We start from the raw sequence: 17,246 nt of genomic DNA on the forward strand, positions 1-17,246 counted from the left end.
CCGAACTGGCAACATCAGCATCCTCTGGGAACTTTCTAGAAATACAAATCCACCTACCGAGTCAGAAACTCTGGTGCAGGGGCCCAGAAGTCTGAGTTTTAACAAGCACCCTAGGGGACTCTAATGTATACTCATGTTTGGAAGGGTCCAGTAGACCACAACAGAAGGATTTGAGAGGTAGGGAGATGAGAAGTGGATGTACTTAGGGGTTGAAATCATATTATCTGTCTTAGTCACCTAATCAGCTGCCATAACAAAAAATACCACAAATGGGTGGCTTTAAAGAACAGAAATTTATTTTCTCACAGTTCTGGAGGCTGCAAGTTCAAATCAGGGTCTTGCCATGTCAATTTCTTCTGGGGGTTCTCTCCTAGTTTATGGTATCTGCCAGTAATCCTTGGGGTCCTTTGGTTGTAGATGGGTCCTCATATGGTATCTGTTTTCCCCCTGTACGTGTACCCATCTCTATTCTGCTCTTTTTATAAGACACCTCTCAGAAGGGATTAGGTTTAGTACCCATCCTATTCTGGCATGCCGTCATTAACATAACAAAATAAAACCCCTATTCCCAAACAGGGTGACATTCACAGGTACAGGGATTAGCACTTTCACATAGCTTTTGAGGGAACATAATTCATTCCATAACATAATCTAAACCTATTGCTTTCCCATGGCATTCTCCTATCGTGGTGGCTCACTTCTGTCCATTAGTGAAGGAGTCTGCTCTGTGCACTGCGTTTCTGTTTCTGTGTGTCCACGCTGTCTAATTCTCCAGTGTGGAGCCATGCTCCAAGTCGTAATCCTGCCTCCTTCACATGGTTGTTGTGAAGATTACACGAGAAAGGAAACATATTGGCAGAGGCCGTGTTCTCCACCTGCCTTTTTCCTCCAGGAGAGGAACTCACAGAGCAGCTGGAACCTGCCCCTTTGCAACTCACAAACGTGAAGTGTTCGGAGACCTGAGGTCAGGCCAAGAAATACCCCAAGGGAATCCCAGGTCAGGAGAAACCTGGAAACCAGCTGCAAGGCTGAGGGCTTATCCAGGGCTCCTGTGGACCCATTCTTTGGGAGAACGCTGGCTCCTACTCTAGATACCACAGCTGACCTAAGAGCTGCTAACTGCAGGACCTCACAACTATGGACATGTGAGGTAGTTTCTCTGGGTGGTGCAGAGTCAGGGTTTGCCAATGTTGTTTCCTGTTCATTAAACATCTCCCTTTAGTTTTAGGTAATAATTTTCCAGCATGCAAGGGCACTTTTGTCCCAGGGGTGGTTTCTCCAGAGTCTGGCTAAGGCATAAGTGAAGAGATGTGGAAAACACTGCTAGAATAACCTGCATCTTCTCCGTCAAAGGATTTTTTAAACCTAAGTGCACAATAGGTATTGAGTTAAAAAATTTTGGCATATTTCCTTTTGTGTACCTAAGAGCTAGAATCATTTTAAGCATTTAATAGATAATTTTTTAAATCAATGAGCCAATACTTACAGAAAGCTCTAGAGTTTACACTTTAATGTTAATTTATATGGACTCCAATGCTGTATTCTCAAAGTCTGGTCCTCCTCCTCATATCATAGTCTAATTCTGGAGGACTGGGAGACTAGAACAAACAGAAAACACTTTCTCCTTTATCTGATATGGTCAACGAAGAAGACATTTTCATTGTTGGAAGGTCCCGGTTACCTGAGAGTTCTCATTTTTAACCCAGTCTTAAAGATTGTAATCCAAGAGTTCTGGAGAGAAACCCAGGCATCTGCAGATGTTTCTTAAGCAAGTCAAGTTTGAGAACTCCTTTGTTACATGGCAAAAGCTTTGCCCCTGTCATCTTGATTAAACATGTACATAGTCATATGAATGATCCCGAGGAAAAGTTTAGAACTTCCCAAAGTTGTCCAATTTTTCTCTACATCAGAGTCACTATGGTTTTTATTTTGATTCATGGATTATCTAGTTCTCCCCTTCATCTTTAGACAACTTCAAGGAGGTTAACGCTGGTCACCATGGCTGAGGAGAGTAAGGAAAGCAGAAGGAACTAAAGTCTAACAGAGTAACAGTTTTGGCTAGGGAGGAGCCAGAAGCTACTGTTCACAGGAAATGAAGATAGTGTGCACATTCTTCTCAGGGTCATTCTCTATGAGCTGTCAAAGAACAGACTTTAAGAACTCCAGAGAGAAAATTCTATCCCCAAGACCTGACCAAGAAGGATGGAGGGGTGTCAGTCGGAGTACAGCTCTGGCAGGAGGATTCAGCAACTGGATTTAACACAGGACCATGGATGATGAGAAAACCAGCAGCAGTCCAGAGGCATCAGCCAGTCAGAAATCTTTTGGTTGCAAGTGACAGAAACACATTTTAAACTCACTTGGGGTAAAAAGACACGTTGGTGGTGCAGTGATTAAGTGCTCAGCTGCTAACTGAAAGGTTGGTGATTCGAACTCATCCAGTGCGTCTGCAGGAGAAAGACGTGGTAGTCTGCTTCTGCGAAGATTGTTGGTAGGTGCCATCGAGCAGTTCTGACTCATAGCCGCTCTATGTACAACAGAATGAAACACCGCCTGGTTTTGCGCCATCCTTGCAATCATTGCTATACTTGAGCCCATTGTTGCAGGCACTGTGTCAACCCATCTCATTGAGGGTCTTCCTCTCTTTTGGTGACGCTCTACTTTGCTAAATATGATGTCTTTCTCTAGGAACTGATTCCTCCTGATAACATGTCCAATGTGTGTGAGATGAAGTCTAACCATCTTTGTTTCTAAGGAATGTTCTGGATTTACTTCTTCCAAGACAGATTTGTTCATTCTTCTGGCAGTCCATGGTATATTCAACTTTCTTCTCCCACACCATAATTCAAAGGTATCAGCTCTTATTTGGTCTTCCTTATTCATTGTCCAGCTTTCAAATGCATATGAAGTGATTGAAAATACCATGGCTTGGGTTAGACACACCTTAGTCCTCAAGGTGACATCTTTGCTTTTGAACACTTCAAAGAGGTTTTTTGAAGCAGATTTTCCCAATGTCCTTTGATTTCTTTACAGCTGCTTCCATGGGTGTTGACTGTGGATCCAAGTAAAATGATATCCTTGACAACTTGGATCTTTTCTCTGTTATCATAATGTTGCTTATTGGTCCAGTTGTGAGGATTTTTGTTTTCTTTATGTTGTGGTGTAATCCATACTGAAGGCTGTATTCTTTGACCTTCATCAATAGGTGCTTCAAGGCCTCTTCACTTTCAGCAAGCAAGGTTATGTCATCTGCATATCTTAGGTTGTTAATGCTCCTCCAGTCCTGATGCCGTGTTCTTCATACAGCTTCTCGGATTAATTGCTCAGCATACTGACTGAATAAGTATGGTGAAAGGATATAACCCTGATGCACATCTTTTCTGATTTTAAACCACACAGTATCCCCTTGTTCTTTTCAAATGACTGTCTCTTTGTCTATGTACACATTCCTCGTGAACACAATTAAGTGTTCTGTAAAGATTAACAGCCTTGAAAATCCCATGGGGCAGCTCTACTCTGTTTTACACTGTCTCTATGAGTCAGGATCAACTCGACAGCAATGGGTTTCTTGTTTTTGTTTTAATGATCGGAAAAGGCCTCAGAGATAGCAGTGATACATTCTCTATTGGTCTTTCTTCTCTTTTCTCTGAATGTCAGACTGGCAGGAAACATGGCCTCTGAGAGGTGCCTGGTCTAACCACCTTTGTTTCCTCAGCTCCAGTTTGCAAACTTCCAGGGAAGGGTTTCATTTGGCTTGATTTGGGTCACTTGCCCATTGATGGACCAATCAACTGTGACAGGGGTGGGTCTGGCGTAGGATTGGCAGGACCCATTAGAACCTGATGATTGGGCTGGGTGAGGAACAGAGAAAGAATCTGCTTGGAGAAAGAGGGATGGATGCAAGGAAAAAAGAAAAGAGTTGTCAATACTTTCATATCAGTCATGGGTTAAGGAGTCCTTAGCGTTGTCTAGTAATGAACTGGAATTGGCCATGTGCAAGCAGCATAGCCACGAATGTTAGAACATCTTGTCCAAGCAAACAGAACTCATAGAGTGTCCTTAACTCTGATGAAGTTTCTGGACCAGCCAGAAGCTTCTCCCAGGGGCAGGAGGGAATTTTGTTCTGGAGGAGAAATCAGGTAAGTTCAATTGGTTTTTCTCAGACCCTGAATTATTAAGAAATGATTCCAGGAAAATTCAATAGGGGAGTGGGGAAGTGGGACCAGCAATGGAAGAAGACTGACAAGGATGTGGTATCCCTCAAAGAACTGTGGCTCAGTCCTTCAGGGAGCTCTGACATCAGGGTCACATCCCAGAGATGTCCTGGTCGGGGGAGGGAGCTAGAATATTAAAACAGCCTGTGCCCATCAGTCATTAATTAAAAGATGTAATCTCTAGGCACTTTCATTCTCCATGCTCTCCAGCAAAGTGGACTCCAGCAGCTCAAGTGCTGTCCTCCCACACAGAGAGGCAGGTGCTGGCTGTTGGAAAAGAACATGCACGGTGCTGGTTTTCATCAAAATGACAAAAGGAATTCTAGGGGACACAGCAGAGCACTGATAGTATCTGTCACACACATGCTCTTATTCAGTTTTCAAAATACTGAAAACTGTCATTTTTCATACACTTGTCTATATGGTTAAGGGACAGCTTTGTCAGCTGGTCTGATGTAATTGGTAGACAATTAGGAATGAGAGAGTCATAAAAATGCTACCAAGACTCAGTGGCACTTATAACAGCATACTTATTACAACTTTGATGATTTAAGAATATAAAAATTATTTAATAATTATATATAAAAAGAGAGTCCACGAAAATGGGCCTAGGTCTCATACTCTGCATATATAGCACCCTGAATATTATACTTAGCTAATGATTCTGTGAGTTGACTGGGTGGTTTTTTCTGGTCTGGTTGGCTTGGCTGACCCCTTTTGGACTCTCGCACATCTGTTGGCTTTCTGGTGACTGGATAATACAAGATGGCCTCACTTGCAAGTCTGATGGTTGGCAGGTTGTTGATTCTCCTCTATATTCCAGCAGGCTAGCTCAGGGTTGTTCACGTGGTGCTCTCCAAGTGCAGAGGAAGGTGAGGGCAAATGCTTTTGGAGTCTCTGCTTGTGTCATGCTTGCTGAAGTCCATTGGCCAAAGCAAGTCACAAGCCCAAGCTCAGAGCTAGAGCTGGAGGGCATTGCCAAAGGGTGTGAGTATAGGCAGGGGAGGATTTTGTGACCATTTGCAACCTACTTTTTTTTTTAGTCATTGTGGAGATGTGGTAGTGTATTGGTTAAGCGTTTGGCAGTTAACCAAAAGGTTGGCAGCTCGAATCCACTAGCTGCTCCTTGGAAATCCTTTGGGGCAGTTTTGCTCTGTCCTATGGAGTTGCTATGAGTTAGAATTGAATGGATGGCAAAGAGTTTTTTTAGTCATACTTGGTGGGTGCTTTACATTATATATAGTTTCTCAGAAAACTTACCCGAACAAAACAGGGTTATGCCTCATCCTGGAAACCCTGGTGGCATAGTGGTTAAGTGCTACAGCTGTTAACCAAGAGGTTGGCAGTTCGAATCTGCCATGCACTCCTTGGAAACTGTATGGGGCAGTTCTACTCTGTCCTACAGGGTCCCTATGAGTCGGAATCGACTTGACAGCAGTGGGTTTGTTTTCTTTTTTTGTTTAAGCCTCATCCCTTTGTATAAGAATTATTTATTTGAAGTCTCGACATATATATGGTATTTATGAATTGTAAATCCATAAATAGGATGTCAGGATTTTGAGGCCTAAATGCAGGTGAATATATATGTTAAAAAGCAGATTTAAAAAAAATGGTTTTGGGTGTTCCAGCGTCTCTAGATACATGAGTGTCTATACATTTCTAAAAAGGAATAATAACTAGCTTTAAGAGACTAGTACACCTTCTTTAGTCCCCCTCCTTTTGTGTGTGCATTGCATCTTGTCAGAGCAAATCTACAACTTCATTCAAGTTTTATAATCTTCCTTAATATGTGGTTACAGAACACATTCGATAGCTTCTTTAATGTTCAACTTTCCCCACATTTTTGCTTGACTTTTAAATCAGTTATAAGATTATCTTGTTACCGGAATAAGGTTCTTGCCTCTCACTGGTCAAGAATGAGCAGGTAAGGCTAGCAAGCAGCCATCTAAGATGCATCAATTGGTCTCAACCCACCGGGAGCAAAGGAGAATGAAGAACACCAAGGACGTGGGGCGATTACGAGCCCAAGAGACAGGAAGGGCCACATGAACCAGAGACTATATCATCCTGAGACCAGAAGAACTAGATGGTGCCTGGCTACAACCAATGACTCCCCTGACAGGGAACACAACAGAGAACCCCTGAGGGAGCAGGAGAGCAGTGGGATGCAGACCTCAAATTCTCTTAAGACCAGACTTAATGGTCTGACTGAGACTGGAAGGACCCCGGTGGTCATGGCGCCCAGACCTTCTGTTGGCCCAGGACAGGAACCATTCCTGAAGCCAACTCTTCAGACATGGATTGGACTGGACAATGGGTTGGAGAGGGATGCTGGTGAGGAGTGAGCTTCTTGGATCAGGTGGACACTTGAGACTATGTTGGCATCTCCTGCCTGAAGGGGAGATGAGAGAGCAGAGGGGGTTAGAAGCTGGCAAAATGGACATGAAAAGAGGGAGTGGAGGGAGACAGCGGGCTGTCTTATTAGGGGGAGAGTAATTGGGAGTGTGTAGCTAGATGTATATGGGTTTTTGTGTGAGAGACTGAGTTGATTTGTAAACTTTCACTTAAAGCACAATGAAAATTATTAAAAAAAAAGAAAAAGAATGAGCAGGTAAAACCAAAAACCCAGTGCTGTGGAGTCGATTCTATAGGACAGAGTAGAACTGCCCCGTAGAGTTTCCAAGGAGCGCCTGGCGGATTTGAACGGCCAACCCTTTAGTTAGCAGCCCTAGCACTTAACCACTACACCACCAGGGTTTCCTCTTGAGCAGGTAAGGGATGTAGTTTTCCACATGAGCAAAGCTTTATTGAAGAGGCTTGCACGTGGAGACAAGGATGGCTTAGAGTAACGCATAGCCCCTGGCTCAGAAAACAAAAGACAGGCCTGAGTTTTTAAAAGGTCTCCAGCTGTGAGAAGATTCATGCTTATTCATAGACACAGGCGGGGATATGTTAACTAAGGTGCAGGTGCAGTAGCTTTCTAAGATGGCTCCTGTCCCGGAGGCCTCTGGGATTCATAGCAGGACTTATTATGGGGTGTCTCGGTTGTGCAGTTTCTTGCTCCCTGGGTTCGATTCCTTGGCTTGGGCTGCAGCCCCTCACTGCCCCTGGTGGAAGGTCACACAGCGGTCACAGCTGGATGTTCTGTGCATGTCCCTGCACCTGGCTTTCTCCAGCTGCTTCTGAAAGGAAACTTTAAAGACGTTCTTGGACTATTTTTAGATACCCTGCCCCATTGTTCTGGGGAATGGCTTTGCTTCTGTGCCCTGGACCATTTCTTGTTACTAGGTTTGCAGATTTGGGGGCCCCTCTATTCCTTGTCTTACTAAGTCTCTAGGTTCTGCACTCAACCCCCTAATACCTCCCAGATAGTACTGCCTTTTTCTCTTTTACTTGCTTCTCCTCTAACCACACCAGTCTCTTCGCTATTTCTCAGACACCCTCCGATCTCAGGGCCTTTGCTTTCTGTCTTAATCGGACTTTTGGGGTTGCAATATTTACTTATTATTTTTTACATGTACAAGTCAATGATAGCAATTACGTTAATCATGTGCAACCATCACCAGTATCCATTGCCAAATTTCCCATCACCATAAACAGATACTCAGTGCTTCCTGAACACTGAGCCCCTTTTCCTCTCCCTCCTGCACCTGTTGTTATTGTTAGGTGCCGTGGGACCAGTTCAGACTCGCAGTGACCCTCTGTGCAACAGCACGAAATGCTGCCCGGTCCCTGCCATTCTCACAAACGTTGTTACGCTTGAGTGCATTGTTGCAGCCGTTGTGTCAATCCATCTCTTTGAGGATCTTCCCCTTTTTCCCCGGCCTTTAACTTTACCAAGCATGATGTCCTTCTCTAGAGACTGAGCCCTCCTGATAATCCTGCCCCTGGTAACCACTAATAAACTTTGGTGCCTGTATATTTGACTATTCTAGATTTTTCCTGTAAGTGGGACCATGAGACATTTGTCCTTTTGTGATTGACTTACTTCATTCAGCATAACTTTTTCAAGGTGCATACGTGTCGTAGCATGTATTAGGACTTCGTTTCTCTTTATGGCTGAGTAATATTCCATTGTATAGATACACCATGTTTCGTTTATCCATTCATTTGTTGATGAACGTTTAGGTCGTTTCCAGTTTTTGGCTATTGTGAATAATGCTGCAATGAACATCTTTGTACATGTGTCTGTTGAGTCCATGCTTTCAAGTCTCTTGGGTATATACCTTAGAAGCAGAATTACTGCATCATAGGGTAGTTCTATGTTCAACTTTTTAAGGAACTGCCAAATGGTTTTCCACAATGGCTGTACCATTTTGTGTTTCTACCAGCAATGAATGAGGGTTCCAATTTTTCCACATCCTCGCCAATGTTTGTTGTTTTTCAATCTTAGCCATCTTGGTGGGGGTGAAGTGTATCTCGTTGTGATTTTGATTTGTATCTTCCTGTGGCGTAGTGGTTAAGTGCTACAGCTGCTAGCCAAAGGGTCGGCAGTTCAAATCCACCAGGCGCTCCTTGGAAACTCTATGGGGCAGTTCTACTCTGTCCTATAGGGTTGTTATGAGTCGGAATTGACTCAACAGCACTGGGTTTGGTTTTTTGGGTGGCTAATAGAACCCCTGGTGGCTTAGTGGTTAAATCACTCAGCTGCTAACCTAAAGGTCAGTGGTTTGAACTCTTTAGCTGTTCCATGGGAGAAAGATGTAGCAGTTCGCTTCTGTAAAGAGTACACCCTTGGAAATCCTATGGGTTATTCTACTCTGTCCTATAGGGTTGCTATGAGTTGGAATCAACTCAATGGCAGTGGGTATGGGTAATGATATTCAGCATCTTTTCATGTGCTTGTTGGCAATTTGTATATCTGCTTCAATATTTTATTTTAAAAATAATCACACTTGGATCACAACCTGATGAGACCCTTTCCTCATTTGGAGTTTGATTGTTCTCCATTCAGGAGGGTAGTTTTCTAGGCATTTCCTTTTTCTCTTTGCCTTGGCTGAGGACATGTGAAGTGTTCACATTTTACCTTCTTTGCTCCTCATTTGTGGTAACTCAATGTGCATCTTGTTCTGTCAGTGAACAAGCCAGAGTTTGCAAACAAAACCGTTGGGAAGCAAGAGCACCTCATGCTTGTCAGTGTTGCCTCACTCACCCGGGTACACCCTAGATTTCCCCTGTGATTAGTCCTAAAAAATTCTGATAACAAAATAATTGACGTACAGGAAAGTAAACCTAGGAGCCAAAGGTAGGCCCCGAATAATAGCAATCTATTTTTCTCTTGTGCCTGACTAAGCACAAACACCTTCCTTTTAAGTCCCCTCTGGAGGTGTAGCGATGCTCCGGTGCCTTCCCCATCCTAGGAGGAACTGTTTCTGCTTATTTGCTCTTGTCCAAAACTTGACGATATATATATTTTAACTGAGAACCTATCCTCCCCGACCCAACTTTCAGAATCTGCTCTCTCCATTTTGTCTCTGTTGAACTAATTTACCTACCAGCTGTGGAGCTCGTGTCCAGAAACGCACAGTACACTGACATGTCCCCAGGCAGCTTTGAGCCTGGGTCAGAATTGATTCTGGCTGTCCATCCCTGGCAGTGGCCAGCAGAGGATGGGGGGCCCCGGGCCATCTCCACTCAACTACATAGTCACCTCATGGGCTGGGCGTTGACTAGAGCAGGACTGCATCTGGCTCTGGAAGGATGAATTGTGGCAATGCCCTGTCCACACTTACGTCCTTGCTTGGGAAGGAGGGAAAGGCCGAAGCCAGGCCTGGTCTGGAGGCTGAGGACCATAGAGCCCTCCGCTGTCCTGGCTGAGAGGAGCAGGGTGCTCAGGCTGCAGCCGGTGACAGGCAGCTCCTTATTTGTGAGTAGTTAATGTTTCTTAGCAAGCACTTCTAAAAGAAATTGGTATGTAATGACAGCACTCACTGGAAAACAGCCGATTATAAAATGCACTAACTTATCTGGCATTCATTTGAAAAGTAAATGGATGCGCGGCAAGGTGAGAGTTCACTATCAATTCAAATATTTTCCCTCAACAGGCGCCCAGCACTCCTGCTGTAATTCAAGCAGAAACACAAGTATGAATAATCAAACTGGATGACGCTCATCAAGAACCTTTGTGCCTTGCACCATTTCAAATGGTCATTGAAGCTTAATGGCAAAAAATTTACATTCTTCCTTTAATTTGTATTCTATTCCTTCCTTCTGAGTGACGTGATTGCGGCTTGCTGTTGCTGCCTGTATTATTTTGATGCAAATGCTATGTTGTGTGTGCCTGAGTCCAATTTCCTGGCTTTTGCCAGCAAGAGAAGTGACTGCAAACATCATTCAAAATCAGGATTATTTAAAGAGTTTGTAATTACTGTTCCTAATGAGTGAAACAATGTACTTGATGAGCCCACCGTCTGGAGACACCTCGTGGCCCGAGGTTAACTGCCCATGAAGGAAAATGGAACCCACAGGACAATCACTGTTTTCATGTCTGCCTTTCCCCAGCTGGAATATTAGACTTCATTGTCATCCACGAAAGAATTAAGAGATTTGCAATTCAAGTAAAACTCCCCTTCCTGAGACATACTCACCTGGGGAGGGATGCTTTATTGAGATACCCGGGGTTGCGCCAAAGACTGCAAACACCGGGCCCAGGGGCATCCTTGGAAGTAATGTATGCACAAAATAATTTATGATACTGTGACTAATTTCCATTTCTTGTGCTTAGAGTTGCCTGGCTAATTACAGGGCTGTTTTCTTAACTTTAGTAATTACGCTCTATGCTTTCCACAGGCAGCAGAGCAAATGAGCCAGGGCGGAGACGGAGCGCTGGGAGTCAGGCGCGGCCAGGTCGGCTGAGCAGGGCAGGCCTCCCTCATCAGAAGCCTTACCGGCTTTGACCAGTGCCCACCGGCTGCATCGGGAGCATCTGGAGAAATTTTTGATGGAACGCCCTGTCATTAGGTGGACTGGCTTAATTAGGAGGAGTTTGTGGGCACAGGGAAGCCAGCAGGACTGTGTTGGGATTTGAAGCTTGCAAGCCTCATCCCAGGAGACCACGACACAAAGCTCTGCCTGCTGAGCACACGCATGTGGGGTGTCTGCACATCCGAAGGGGGCTGCGGGCTCTGCGGGTCCGGGGGGGGGCCCAGATGCCTGCCACCCCTCCCCCGCAGCAGCCCTTGGGCTTGCCAAAACGACAGCAGTCAGGAGCATCTGGCTTTCTTCACTGTCATAACAAGGCAGACGCGGAAAACTCAAACGTGCTGCCCTGCGGAAGCTCACTCTTCTGGCATGTTTTGAGATTGTGAGGAGGGACACGATGGTGGCCTGGTGGGGCTTCCTTGCGGACCATGGCATTTCTCTCCCTCTAAGCCCCCTGCCCCAGCACAGAAGTCAACATCCCAAGAAGCACTTAACTCTTCAGGAACTAAGGGCTTCATTGTCCAACCCCGCCAGTTGGGGCCTTCAAGCACATTTAGAAGCGTGGTGGTCTGATCCTACAATCAGACTGGAGGAGTGGTGGTGGGCTGGGGACAGCAGTGAGGGGGCTGTAGGCACAGCACACAGTTTGGGAGAAATGCGCCCACTATTTTGAAGCACTTATTTACTGAACAGTTGCAAAGCTCAGGGTTCTAAATATTGTGGCTTCAGCATGAGCTGCAGGTTAAGGGAAGAACCAGATCTAACCTTTCAAAAATCAGTATCCACAGTGGCCGGAAGGAGAGAGGGAGCAGGGGTGGGTTATCCGATAAGCAAGGTAAGCACAGGCTTCCTTGTGCTTACTTACTAATCTGTAGTGAATAATTTTCACGTGAGTTTCACTGCGTGGTGAAACCCATGTGAAGTTGTTCGCTACAGATTGGTAAATAAGTACAAGGATGCCCGTGCTTACCTTGCTTACTGAGTCCTCACTCCTGGAAGAAGTCACAATGCATCAAAAGCTCATGTGTTTACTTAGCCTGCACACACTGGGGGCGGGGGGGGTGGCAGCCCCCCCCCCATAGCCAGGGAGAAACTAAATGCGTGCGAGTGGAAATGCAAATTCCATTGTCCCTATGTTGATTGTTTTCTCAGCTCAGTGATTTTTGCTTTCGGGCACGTCAGAGCTGTTTTTACATACTATTAGAAAACTCAAAAATATTCCAATAATGTATCCTCATTTACCAAGTTAAAATGAATCCCTGGCTTTGGAGAGATGAGGTGACTGTCCATCAGGCCATTTAAGATACAAAAAATGATCTGTCCCCTAAACACATCATTAGATATAAACATTTGATGAAACACACTTCAAGCCACTTATGATATCAGTTTTAAACTAAGCCGACCAGGTAACCTGCATCAAAACAGACCACGCCGAGGACAAGGCTGTTGAATTTTTAATGTACCATTGAAAAACATCAGTAGGCTTTATTTTGAAATTCGAAAACTGGATTTCAAATGCATTTGAATAGAATTCTTCACAAAATGATGAAACTTACCTCAAAGCTACTCAGGGGCAGATTATCCAATAAGCAAGGTAGAAAAGTGCAAAGCGCTTACTTAAATCTGTGGTGAACAATTTCACGCCTTTGATGTGGTGAAACTCATGTGAAGTTGTTCACTATAGATAAGTAAGCACAAGGAAGCCTGTGTTTACCTTGCTTACTGAGTCATCCACCCCGTCCAAAAAAAAAAAAAAACCTGTTGCCATCGAGTCGATTTCGACTCATAACAACCCTATAGGACAGAGTAGAACTGCCCCATACAGTTTCCAAGGAGCGCCTGGTGGATTTGAACTGCCGACCTTTTTTCAGGTTAGCAGCCATAGCTCTTAACCAGTATGCTACCAGGGTTGAAAAGAGGCTTTGATTCTGTAGGCAGGTGCTGTGGGGTTGGGAGAGAGGCAGATGCCAGCCATACCTAGAAGTGGAATCTTTGATGTGGTGAAAAAATGTGAAATTCATTACAGATTAGTAAGTAAGCACAAGTGAGCCCATGCTTACCTTGCTTTTTGGATAATCCACCCCTGGCCTACTACTAAAAAAAAAGTCTGGCTTCTAAGTTAAAGAATTAATGTTTCAGAAGGACAGCACCTTGAATATAGGAAAGGAGTGAGTGTAGAGAGGTCCATGTAGTGGTGGAAGTATTGACGACACTTCAGATTCCAGCTAGTAAACAATCCTGAGGGCACGGCTTCCCAGTCACCTGGGAAAGCAGAGGAGCAAGCGGCCTCCCCGTGTTGGGCAGCATTAGCTCATCCCACAGTGCTGAGAATTCCCATCAACAGGACCGTGTAAAGGAGTGCTAACTGGGGGTGCAGGTTCCTCTGAGAACAGCTCTCCCTGAAAAAAAGTCCTTCTTTCACCCGCTCAAGTGAGGTTGATGTGCTTGCTCATGTGATGTGGAAGAAAGAAGTAACGAGGAATGTAATTATTTTGACACCTTCTTTTAAAAAAGGTTATTATTCCTTCTTAATGCAAAGTGGTTTACGCTGCTGCTCTCAAAGGGAGTCCACTGTCCTTGGTCTCCATACCGTGAGTGCCTGCAGATTCAATACCACACAATCGGCAGGCGTGAAGAGCTGGATGACAAACGGCAGGGAGGCATAATTTCTGCCTGGTGAGAAATGCAGACCTCCCCTCTTCATTCTTTGCAGCAGTCTCTGTACCCTACATTTTATTCCCTTTTACAAGGAGAAGCTCATTTTTACCCTGCAAGAAGGAGGAAACAATCTGGGGGGCCTGTCCCTCATTTATCCATCCTTTCCTCCCTGGATGATTTTGATTTATTCTGAAACCCCATAGCAGAAGACCTCAATTATGTAATTCTTCTGAAACAGGTTCCAGGTGAGAACTGTCCCTGAGTTACTGAGTCCTCTCCTGTCCGCTGGAGAGAGCAGCTAGGGGTGCCTGTTAATCATTGTGTCCACAGTCGCTGCTGGGGAAGAAGTGGGCTATTTCTGTCCCGTCTCATTTTGTCTTGAAGACAGTTTGATGCCAGGAGATGGACACCTTAGAACCCCTAAATCTGGTCCCTTTGGACCCACCCTGCCGCTACTGAGGGAGCTCAGATGTTCCACCCTCAAATGTCATTTGCAAGTAGAAGATCAAAGGCGCTCTGGTAGCACACCCGCTTTATCATGCTCCTGTGGCATCCAGCGAAAGGAAAGGATCAAAGTCGTAGACGCAGGCGTAGACACAGGCCGTATCACCGATGAATAATTTACGCTCACAGTAGGTGGGAGCGACTTAGTACATAAAGGTCCTTTTGAAGAGGAAAAAATTGCTGCGTTTGCCAGGGAGCATTTGCTTTGGGCGAAGTCTACCAGAGGAACCATTTCCACGGGCAGTCCGGCTTTGCTTGGACCACAACCACAGCTCTGAGAGTCACAAGGCAGGACTGGCAGGGTGCAGAGAGTTTTTAACATAAACTGGTACCAAAAGGTCGGCGGTTTGAACCCACCAGCTGCTCCCTGGGAGAAAGATGTGGCAGTCTGCTCCCTTAAAGATTTACAGCCTTGCAAACCCTATGGGGCAGTTCTACTCTGTCCTATAGGGTAGCTATGAATCGGAATCGGCCCGACTGCCGTGGGTTTAGTTTTTTTGGTTTGGTTCATTCATCGCCTAAGTGGTGAGAAAGCTCAAACTCCACATCTGAGTTAATAAGTTCAACCAGAAGCCTGAGTGAAAGCATCCAACCCATTCCTTCCAGTTCAAACCCCTGCTGAGGATTTGCATTTCCACCCCAGATACACTGAATCAAAATCTACAGTTTAACAAGATCCCCAAACCAAAAAAAAAAAAAAAACCCATTGCTGTCCTGTTGATTTCAACTCCTACTGACCCCAAAGGGCAGAGTAGAACTGCCCCATAGAGTTTCCAGGGAGCACCTGATGGATTTGAACTCCCAACCTTTTGGTTACCAGCCATAGTACTTAACCACTATGTCACCGGGGGGGGGGGGGGGGGGTTCCGTAAGATCTTCAGGTGATTCTTATGTAAGTGGTTCTCAGAATTTACTGTACATAAGAATCACCTGGGGATCTTGTTAAACTAGAGATTCTGATTCAGTATGCCGGGGGCAGAAATGCAGATTATCAGCAAGGGCTTAAACTGGAACGAACTAGTTTGAAGCCCTGGGTGTTTCTTGTTATGACATCCGCCTTTCCTACAGATACCTCCTCTCATCCTTAGGGGTTCTAATACGTTATTTGAAATTAAAGACAGGCTTAAAATGCCCCCGAATCAAGAGAATTGCACCAGATTTTCCTACAGAGTTGTAAATGCATTTGGGAGAAAAATGCTTTTAGGTATATATGTGTCTGGATTAAGTGGGGCCGCCAGTCTTCTGTAAATGGAAATTTCGTCTTTGCAGGATGTAGGCACATGAACTGGCTTTTGAAAGCAGACAAATCCGTGCTTCTGAAAAGAAAAAAGCAGGAAGAAATAAAGATTCATTTAGTTTTTTCTTTTAAGGTCATGCATGTTCTCCCATTCTGTCTTAATTTTAGATGCTGACATTATTCATATACTTTAAATTATTAATAATTTCAGCACTCAGCCACAGTAAAATAGATTTCTTTCAAAGGCCCCTTAGTTAAATGTGCTCAGTGCTACTTTCTGTATCATGTAGGTCAATTTAATTCAACTTGGCTCTCTCTAACCAGCTAAACAATTGCTTTTCAGACACTGGAGAGCATGGTGAATGCAGCCAGGAATAGCCATCTAGAGACGGCCTTGGACACTTTTGCTCATAAAAACTTGACATCTGAAGTCCCACTCTTTATTAATCTCTTATCAAAGAGTTAGTCAAGATTGCTGAAAAAAGTCAACGTCATCAATGTCATACAAATCATTATTAATAATTCAATAATGAGTAGGATTAAAAATGGAAGAATGAAACACTTTAAGAATGGTAGGTAGCAGGGCAATCAGTTTACAGGCAGTCCCTCCCACACCGGCTCCTACCTCCCCATCTGCAGCCTGCTTTTCTCTGCAGCTCCAGATGGGGTAGAATTTGCAACATTGCACCTCACAGATTGTCTGTATTTCTTTCTGTCTCTATCCAGGCCTCTTGTTCATGCTCACATTTCTTATTGCTCTCTTCGTTTGCAGTTCTCCAGAAGCCGACCCTTCGTCAAGGATTTGAGTGCAATGAATTCACTCCAGAAAGCGCAGGTAGAGAACAGAAGTGAGACAGGGAAGGGAAAGAATCAATATGTTTGCGTTAATGAGAAGGTTATAGGTGTGGGCAACTGGGGCTCAGTCCTGCTGGGGACCTCTGGGAGGCTGTGTGGAATACATCTGATTTGTTCCACCCAAGGGATACGGAAGCTGGGGTACATATCTACCAACTCTTGTTCATCATTGGGTGAGGGGCGAGTACACTCCTTTGACCAGAGAACACATCCTGTGAAGTTGCTGGCTTGCACGGGAATGGTGAGCGCTGAGAGGGTATGGGAGGAGCACCAACAGCTTATGCAACACAAGGTGGGCTGACCTCATACACACAGTGCCAACATACACTTCCAAATCCCTGGCTCCCAGCCCTGGTTGTGTGCTAAGAGACTGTGTGAGACTCTGGGAGTCATGTACCTTCCTTGGCCTGTATTATGTGGAAATTGACTAAGAGATTCCTTAGGTTGCTCCAAGCTCTAATGGGAGTCCATACTGTTCTTCCTCACCCTTAAAGTACTTCTGTAAGGACTTCCCCCTGAGTTCCCTATCACAGGGATTGCTGTGCTGCGCCTGTGGCTATGTCCTGGACCTCATACCACTTCCCCTTCTAGAACATAGTTGATTGGGTCAGAGTGGACATCTGATGCTAGGGAACCAATCAGAAAGCTGGTTAGAAACATTTTGTGGCTTGACTTGGAAAGCCAAGCTGGGCTAATCAGAGTACCTCTTTCAAGAATCTGAACTAAGAAGCAGGGACATCGTGCCCATGAATGGTAGGAGCAGCAGCCAGAAGAATCAGAGCTGTAAAGGGCATAATAGAATCAAGGTCAGTGAGGTTCAGAATTTTTGTCTGATAGATTTAATTCTGTACACCCAG

The 17,246-nt window shown here is 44.8% G+C and overlaps 1 long non-coding RNA gene across 15 annotated transcripts in view; it reads left to right on the forward strand.

Moving 5' to 3' along the window:
• Positions 1–17,246, forward strand: part of LOC111751103 (uncharacterized) — a 70,265-nt gene that overhangs the window by 7,971 nt on the left and 45,048 nt on the right. For 8 of the 15 annotated variants that reach the window (XR_010319189.1, XR_010319192.1, XR_010319193.1 and 5 more), the window contains 3 exons: positions 10,259–10,884; positions 11,004–14,038; positions 15,878–16,369. This is a non-coding gene — a long non-coding RNA (uncharacterized LOC111751103). The remainder of the gene's footprint in view (positions 1–10,258; positions 10,885–11,003; positions 14,039–15,877; positions 16,370–17,246) is intronic. The other 7 variants (XR_010319191.1, XR_010319195.1, XR_010319198.1 and 4 more) reach the window with 4 other exon arrangements.

Source organism: Loxodonta africana, chromosome 24, assembly GCF_030014295.1.
Source record: "Loxodonta africana isolate mLoxAfr1 chromosome 24, mLoxAfr1.hap2, whole genome shotgun sequence".
Lineage (NCBI taxonomy): Eukaryota > Metazoa > Chordata > Mammalia > Proboscidea > Elephantidae > Loxodonta > Loxodonta africana.